Source organism: Cynara cardunculus, assembly GCF_001531365.2.
Source record: "Cynara cardunculus var. scolymus isolate 2C chromosome LG 9, CcrdV1, whole genome shotgun sequence".
Taxonomy (NCBI): domain Eukaryota; kingdom Viridiplantae; phylum Streptophyta; class Magnoliopsida; order Asterales; family Asteraceae; genus Cynara; species Cynara cardunculus.
The window spans coordinates 18069822-18079025 of record NC_037536.1 but is presented as its reverse complement, the minus strand read 5'-3'; positions in this window follow the sequence as shown (position 1 = coordinate 18079025).

Below are 9204 nucleotides of genomic sequence, written 5' to 3'. Positions count from 1 at the left end.
AATCCGGACAATACATCGTCCAACCTTTGACCGATTTAAAACAATCCGGACAAGATTTGTCCGAATAAAACCCTTAAGCAAAAATCCCTTGGTTTCATTCTAATGAAAAACAAGATTCATATAAAACCAGTAAAAGTTTTATGGAAAAGAGTTTAGAATTTACTCACCTTAACAAACTTTTGAAATCAAATACTTGAATCTCCAGACAAGAAATAATCCGGTCAACCTCTCTTCTTTTTTAAATCGCACAACTTTAACAAAGCAAGAAGAGAAAATATGGAGGCTCAACCTCCCTTTTATACTTTCCAAAACAGGAAAGGCGGCTAACTCACATACCCACATGCATGCATACATACACCATGCATATATGATTATGTAAATATATATACACACCCATTTCAAGCACATATACCATGTATATATATATACTTCCACATATGTATATATATTCTCATACACATAATCACCTTATGCACATAATTTTCACATACCAGCATGACTAAACGTATCAATTTATCATGCTATCACGTAATCATTTAATCAGATAATCACATATTAATTACCTTGGGTGATAACCAGGATCCGGTTATCACAGTTAGACCCTACAATTCATAAGTGTAAAAGTAATGAAGAACAATAAGTGATGAAGAACAACCAGAGGGTCGATGAATCAACCAGAGATGCAATGGAAAGAGCATCTTCATCACCCCTCTAGTCAACAACACTTAGAGTTTTCTTCAGCAATTCAACCAGAGGCATACGATGAAGATATAAAGATAAGGTTGAATCATCATCCCATGGAAGACAGCTAGAGATAACTAATCGACAGCTGGATTTCAAGTTTTTCTTAGTTTATAGCTTATCCATAGTCTAGATAAAATTTATCTGTTAGTAAAGATTAGCTAAATAGTCTCAATAGATAGTTATCTTCTAATTAGCCTACTAGTATAAATAGGTGATTAGGCCTATTGTAATCGACATTGATTTTACGTTTTCATATTGAATAAAGTGAAATTATTAGCACTCAAGATTGTTCTTAGAATGTTCATACATTGTTCTTGAGTGTTCATCATTTTGTTCATTAAAACACTATAATTTGGTTATTCTTAACTTGATTATTAGTGTTATTGAGAGATCTGAGATCAACATGTAGTTCCCCTTTCAACATAATCTTCATTGGCATATGCAATGTCCAAAAAACCTTCCAAGTGTCTGACACAGGTCCGGCTAAGATCCCCTCGATCAACATTCTTTCTATACATCCATCCTCTATCTGTCGACATATTCAATAACTACAACAAAGAAAGAAGTAGCTAGTCGACATAATCAACATAGAGGTTTAGATGAGTTTCAGATGACTTTAAAACTCTAAGTGTAACAGTTTGACTACTTGAAAGTTAAACCGTAGGTGTGAATGAAATTGGCGGTCTTTGAACGAGTTGAGAAGCCTACATGTAAAGTTTTGACTACTAGAAAGTCAAACTGTAGGTTTAGAGGAGTTTCAGATAACTTTAAAAATCTAAGTGTAACGGTTTGACTACTTGAAAGTCAAACCTTAGGTGTGAATGAAATTGACGGTCTTTGAACGAGTTGAGGAGCCTATATGTAAAGTTTTGACTACTAGAAAGTCAACACGCAGGTTTAGAGGAGTTTCAGATGACTTTAAAACTCTAAGTGTAACGGTTTGACTACTTGAAAGTCAAACCTTAGGTGCGAATGAAATTGGCGGTCTTTGAATGAGTTGAGAAGCCTACATGTAAAGTTTTGACTACTAGAAAGTCAAACCGTAGGTTTAGAGGAGTTTCAGATGACTTTAAATCTCTAAGTGTAACAGTTTGACTTTAAAAATAGAGTATTTGAAGTAAGCTAAGGTGACTGTGTAGGGACCCATACCAAACAATATGATTACAGAATAAAGCAACCAACAAAACCAATTTCTCTTTTTGCTTTATTTATTTTTTTGTAAATTTCCTCATCGTCATTCTTCTTTCCAAATTTCCAGCCAAGTCTCCTGCCTTATTTAATTTTTTGTTCCTTTCTTCTTTCCAAATTTCCGTAGTTAAAACAGAGTATGGGACCTCAGTTTCATCATTCTTCTCTTCTTTCGTCTCCCTTTTTTCTTTAGATTTGAACTTTCTGAAATTACTTTTCTTATACATATCAGAGTATGGTTTTTCTAAATTTCTTTAGATTTGAACATTCTAAAAATTTTCTAAATTTTGCGTTTAAACACCAAGATGCACAAATCATAATTTTTCGTTTAAACACCAAGAACAAAAAGTAAGAAACAGAAGAGAAGTAAGTTTCTATAATTAGTGGCCAAAACAGAAGCAAAACAAATCACACGAAAGAAGAGAGGTTGGACAAAACAGAAGAAAAACAAACATCAAAACAAAACAAACCTTAACTACACGGGGACGACTGTGGAGGAGACGGGGACGACGGTGGTGGTCGGCGATGGGACGGCGGTGGTGGTCGGCGACGGGGCGGCTGTGGTGGTCGACAAGGGGAACATCGGTGTTGGTCGGCAACGGGGCGACTGTGGTGGTCAAGAACGAGAACAGCGGTGGTTGGCGATGAGGACGGCAGTGGTCGGCGACGAGGACGGCGGTGGTCGACAACGAGGACAGCGGTGGTCGGCGACGGTGAGCTCCCTTTCTCTTAATCTCTCAAAGGCAAAGTGAGCTCCCAACTCTCTCAATCTCTCAAACACGATCTGGAGTGGATGCTTGATCTAGTTTTAATATAAGGATATCAGCGACGCATTTCCAAGGAAAATTCCTCGCTAAAATGGTAATTTATTATTATTATTTAATTTATTAAATTACTTTTTTAATTAATAACTATAAATTTAATTAATTATTAAAATATAAAATTATGAAACCAAATAAATCCCATTAGGCCTAATAAACCGAATAAAGCCCATTAAGGCCCGATAAAACCAAATAAAGCCCATTAAGACCCGATAAAACCGAATCAAGCCCATTAAGGCCCTATAAAATCGAATCAAGCCCATTAAGGCCCCATAAAATCGAATCAAGCCCATTAAGCCCAATAAAACGAAATAAAACCCATTAAGGCCCGACAAATGGATTAAGGTCCAATATAACCGAATAAAGACCTTTAAGACCCAATAAAACCGAATAAAGCCCATTAAGGCCCGATAAAACCGAATCAAGCCTATTAAGGCCCAATAAAATCAAATCATGCCCATTAAGGCCTAATAAAATCGAATAAACCCCATTAAGCCCAACAAAACAGAATATAACCCATTAAGGCCCGATAAATGGATTAAGGTCCAATAAAACCGAATAAAGTCCCTTAAGGCTCAATAAAACCGAATAAAGTCCCTTAAGGCCCAATGAAACCGAATAAATCCTATTAAGACCTGATAAAATCAATAAAGCCCAAACAGAATCCAATAAAATGGGTTAAGCCTCAATAAAACCAAATAAAGTTCATTAAGACCCAATAAAACCGAATAAAGTCCCTTAAGGCCCAATAAAACTGAATAAAGCCCATTAAGGCCCAAGAAAACTGAATAAGGCCCATTAAGCCCTGATAAACTCAATAAAGCCCGGTAAATGGATTAAGGCCCAATAAAACCGAACAAAACCTAATAAAATAGGTTAAGACCCAATAAAACCGAATAAAGTCCATTAGGCCCAACAAAATCGAATAAAGTCCAAGAAATTGGATGAAGACCCAATAAAACCAAATAAAGTCCAAGAAAGTTGGATTACGGCCATACAAAACCGAATAAAGCCTCTTAAGGCCTCGTAAAACCGAATAAAGGCTAATAAAGCCGAATCGACGAATATATATACATCGATCCAATCGTGGTTAGCAACCACCATACATCTATACACATCGTGTATACATATGTATATAACACGAACTAGCTGTTATATATACATATAACAATTACAACATCATGTAAACATATATATATATATATAACACGGAGCGACGAGTATATATACTTATAACACATGCACATGTGTACATATAATACACATCGCGGTTAGCAATCACAACATATATGTATACAAATAACACATATACATGTATACATAGGACACCAACACATAAGAATGTGTACATATTACACATAAAAATGAGAAAATAGGAAAAATAGAAAAATCTCTCGCTGATTTGTGAGGGATCAACGAGGGAAATGGCCAAAAATTGTTTCCCTCGCTGATCCCTCGCTGATCAGCGAGGAAATTGTCCTATTTTGTTATTTTATTGTTTTTTATGTGTTATATGTACACATTTTTATATGTAGGTATCGTATGTATACATGTGCATGTGTTGTAAGTATATATACCCGTCAGCCCGTGTTATATACATATGTTTATACGACGTCGTATGTGTTATATGTATATCAATGTTATATACATATGTATACACGATGTGTACTGGTTGCTAATCACTATTGGATCGATGTATATATGTGTTTAAACGTATGTATATATGTGATTGTATAGATAGTATGTGTGTTATATAGGGATTTATTCGGTTTTATTGGGCCTTAATCCATTTACCGGGCTTTATTTAGTTTATTGGGCCTTAATGAACTTTACTCAGTTTTATTTTACTTTATTCGGTTTAATGGGCCTTAATGGGGTTTATTCGCTTTTTATTGGGCCTAATGGGCTTTATTCAGTTTTATTAATTAATTTTGTAATATTCTAATAAATAATTGGAAATTAAATGATCAATAATTAAAAATTAATAAGTAATTTAATTTGTAGTTATTAAATAAAATGGCCAAAAACAGATTCTCTCATTGATCCCTCGTTGATCCATTTTTTTATTTAATAACTACAAATTTAATTACTTATTAATTTTTAATTATTGATTATTAAATTTCCAATTATTTATTATTTATTATTTATTATTTATTAGAATATTACAAAAATTAATTAATAAAACCAAATAAAGTCCATTTGGCCCAATAAAACCGAATAAAACCCATTAAGGTCCATTAAACCGAATAAAGTCCAATAAAACTAAATAAAGCTCATTAAGGCCGGATAAAGTCAATAAAGTCCGGTAAATGGATTAAAGCCAAATAAAACCGAACAAACCCGAATAAAATGAGTTAAGACCCAATAAAACCGAATAAAGCCCATTAGGCCCAATAAAACCTAATAAAGTCCAATAAAATAGATTAAGGCTCAATAAAACTGAACATGTATACATACGATAGTTATATATAAAAATGTGTACATATAACACATAAAAAACAAGAAAATATGACAATTCCCTCGTTGATCCCTCGCTGATCAGCGAGGGATCAGCGACAGAATTGTCCAGAAACTCATTCCCTCATTGATCCCTCGTAGATCACCGAGGGATCAACGAGGAAATGGCCAAAAACTCATTCCCTCGTTGATTTGCGTGGGATTTTTCCCTTGCTAATATTCGTCGCTGATACCTCGCTTTCTAGTAGTGTCGTGCTCAATGTCCAACCATGAATGAAGTTGGGACGCATGTTTGAGCTTGTTTATCTTCAGTTGCCTTCAAATCCTAGCCCTCTATCACCCAAACATGATGCAACTTTTACTTGTCTTCCTTCATTAGACACCTAGCATGCCTGTTTATGTCATGTATCTATTGATAAACTAAAACTTTTAATTTCTCATGGTCAATTAGGAAATGTGAAATATGAATCTTTCTCTTGCTTATCGAGTCAATTGGGTAAACAACGTGTTATGTTTTTTATGATTAATGAATGTCGTGCTACCTCTTCTTTTGATCTTATCCATTATGGTGTGTGGGGTCGTACGCTATCCTACTATGGATGGGGCAAGGTATTTTGTGATATTCATTGATGATCATACACGTTTTACATGGATATATTTGATGAAACATCGTTCTGAGTTACCCAACATTTATATTACATTCACTCGTATAGTTCTTACACAATTTTTCCAAATAAATCAAAGTTTTTTCATTCTGATAATGTCATGGATACAAAGAAGCCTATCTTCTCACTTTTCTTCGTCAACAAGGTACCATATCTCAATACTCTTGTCCTTGCACCTTGATACAAAATGGTCGTGTTGAACGAAAACATCATCACATTTTTGATATTGTCCATATTTCTGCCAAATGTCCAAAACGTTTCGGGGGTGAAACAGCTCTGTCAGCTGTAACACCATCAATCGTCATCCTACTACAATCCTCCAAAATAAATCTCCGTACGAAGTGTTGTATAAATCTTTTCCAAATTACCAAAGTCCTAAGGTGTGGGGTTGTGCCTGCTTTGTCATGATACGGCCTCACGAACATTCCAAACTCGAACCTCGCTCTCATTTGTGTTGCTTTCTTGGCTATGGAATTGATCACAAAAGCTATGATGTTGGGATCGTATCTCCAAGCGCCTATGAATATCCAGATACATCACCTTTTAGGAGCAAACAATGTTCTCCTCTGTCTCTCAATTCCAAGTATCATCTACTTATTTTCTTTACTGATACAAATATCTCCCTTATTCCTCCTCACTCTGAGGATGAGTTACCATCATTTCCCACACCACCATCACCACCACCATCTTCACCTGCTCTAGAATCTACTCAATTTCTTACAAATCCACCACTTAAGCCTTGTTTTGAAACATCTGTTGATACATCGAATTGAAATTCCCAGTAATTCTTCAATCAGATTCAAACAATAGATTGATGAAAATATGAACACCAAGAGAGAATTTGCCAAGATTAATTGCATTAATTTCTTCAAAGTGATTACAATAAAATTCCAATTTGCTGTGATTAAAAATGTGCAATTGCAATTTTCTGTAATCCTATTCAACACACCAAAATAAAACATATAGATATCCGGTATCATTTCATTAAAGATCATGTTGAAAAAGGAACTACTGAATTATATTTTGTAAATACAGAATATCAACTAGCTGACTTATTTACAAAAGCTTTAGATGACAAATGTTGTAGCTTTTTAACATCTAAGGCGCCGTTTACTAAGTACTTACCCAGGTAAGCGTTTATTAAGTCACATTACCTTACTGGATGAATATGGTAAGGACCAAGAATCTTACCCGATAAGAGGGAGACAAGGACCAAGAGTCTTACCCGGTAAGTGAGAGCGACGACTCTTACCATGCCATTTTTAGTAGACTAAAGTCTTACCCGGTAAGTAAGTTGTAACACCCCATACCAGACATTGCATGTAACACATACTTTATACACAAGAATTACATGTATATACACCACATTGGTCCCCTAGTACAAGAATCTACCAGTACTGAATACATGGTCTCAAAATACCATTCTTGTACTAATCAACTTTTGTCTACCAAAACTATACATGTCATAGATAATTCTTCATGCAGATATGCATATAGGGAAATATCACATTTTCCCCTTTCCTTTACTGTCAGCACTTCTTGAAATACATATTTAAAATCACAAAACGAGGGTTAGACCGAAAGGTCTAGTGAGTTCCCCTTTATATGTTATTGTAGGGTGAAAATCACCAAATTTTTTATATAAAACAACTTTTTATATATATATAACAAATATATGAACAAGTAAGAACATATTACCAGTACCTTTCCACTTTTCAAGTCAAACTCTCTGCTTTCAGATAATACATCAATACCCAAATAGGTTTGTACTAACCAGATTTATCATAATGCCACTTTTAAACCTTTTTAATTAAACAAAGTTTATTCAAAGTTTCAAGCCAAACCTATTATTTCCTCCTCAATAACATCCAGACTATGATTTCCAATAAGAACTCTGAATCTAAATCTTTAAATCACAAAGAAATAAAGATTCCAAAATCACAATAATCTTAAAGGATATAATAGTAAGAGTTATATTACTCATCACACATACAAATGCCACCCTTATATCAAAAGATATACCTCTCCTGGATATGCCACCCTTATCCCATGGTACACCTCTCCTTGATATGCCACCCTTATTTCCTCATCAAAATATTTCACAAAATAATTCCATATAGAACAGACCGCGATCATAAATGTTCCAATGAAATATCATCAGTTCAAAATCATCTTTATCAAAATTTCCCATTCTTTTTAAAAGAATATTAAAATGATGATTATATAAATAATACATAATTCAATGCACATATCCAGTCAAGACAGACATGGTCGGACTTCATCTCCGGTCAAGCCTTGGCCGGTTTAACCAATTCGGACAACACTATTGTTGATCCTCTCTCTCAGTGATTTGATGATAATCCCTTTTATCTTTCACGTAGTATTTGTGTTTCTGTATTTTTAGTTCCAGCGATCATCACTGAGTATGTTCAGTGATCGCTGAAGAACTTGCATTGTAAATCTATCAGAGACAGCAATACTTCAAGAAGACAACACTCACACCAATGAACCTTCAGCAAACGTCGAAGACTGAAACTGAAGATTAGAGACTGGCGAGTACGTGATCTGAAGCGGTATTCAGTGATTACAAGCCTGAATATATATGTGTGAAGACTGCTCTAGCTTCAACGAATGATGATGAGACCTCCAAGTCATTCCAGCATTCAACGATCAAAGGAAGCTTGCTTAGCACGATTGTTGTTGTCTTATCCTTATGCACACAAAGGACAAACCCATACCCTTACAAAAGTTAGTACGGTACGGAGCCGATTAGTCGACTCTTTGTCCACCAACTTTAGGTAAGGATGTCTGCTCAGAAATAGTGCTTTTGTACTATTTACTGTAGCAAAAAACAAACATTCCTCTTAAGGTTTGACACRCACTCTAAACCTACCATATTGCATTAAATGATCATTTAATGCACTGGGTATAAATAGAAGTGTTTCTTCTCCATGCAGAGAGCGCGCATCTCTCTCTAACCTTATTCTTACTTCAAGCATCTTCTAGCTTAAGTAAAGGATCTTTCCTTTTAGCAATCTCTTTTCTTGTATTTGCTAAAGCTTTGTGTGTAACCAAAGATTGTTTAGATAGGTTTCTATTACCTTATCTTTCCGTAAACAGTCTTGTAAAATCTGTATTGAGCTTCTCTATCAATATATATTTTAAATTTGAAAATACTATGTTTGTATTCATCCCCCCCTTCTACAAACTGTTTCTATTCTTGTWGACCCTTACGGGACCAACAAGTGGTATCAGAGCAGTGTTTTCTTTCTTTCCTTGTGTTTAGCTAATTTTATGTATTAATTTATCTCTTCTTAGATAACTTACTG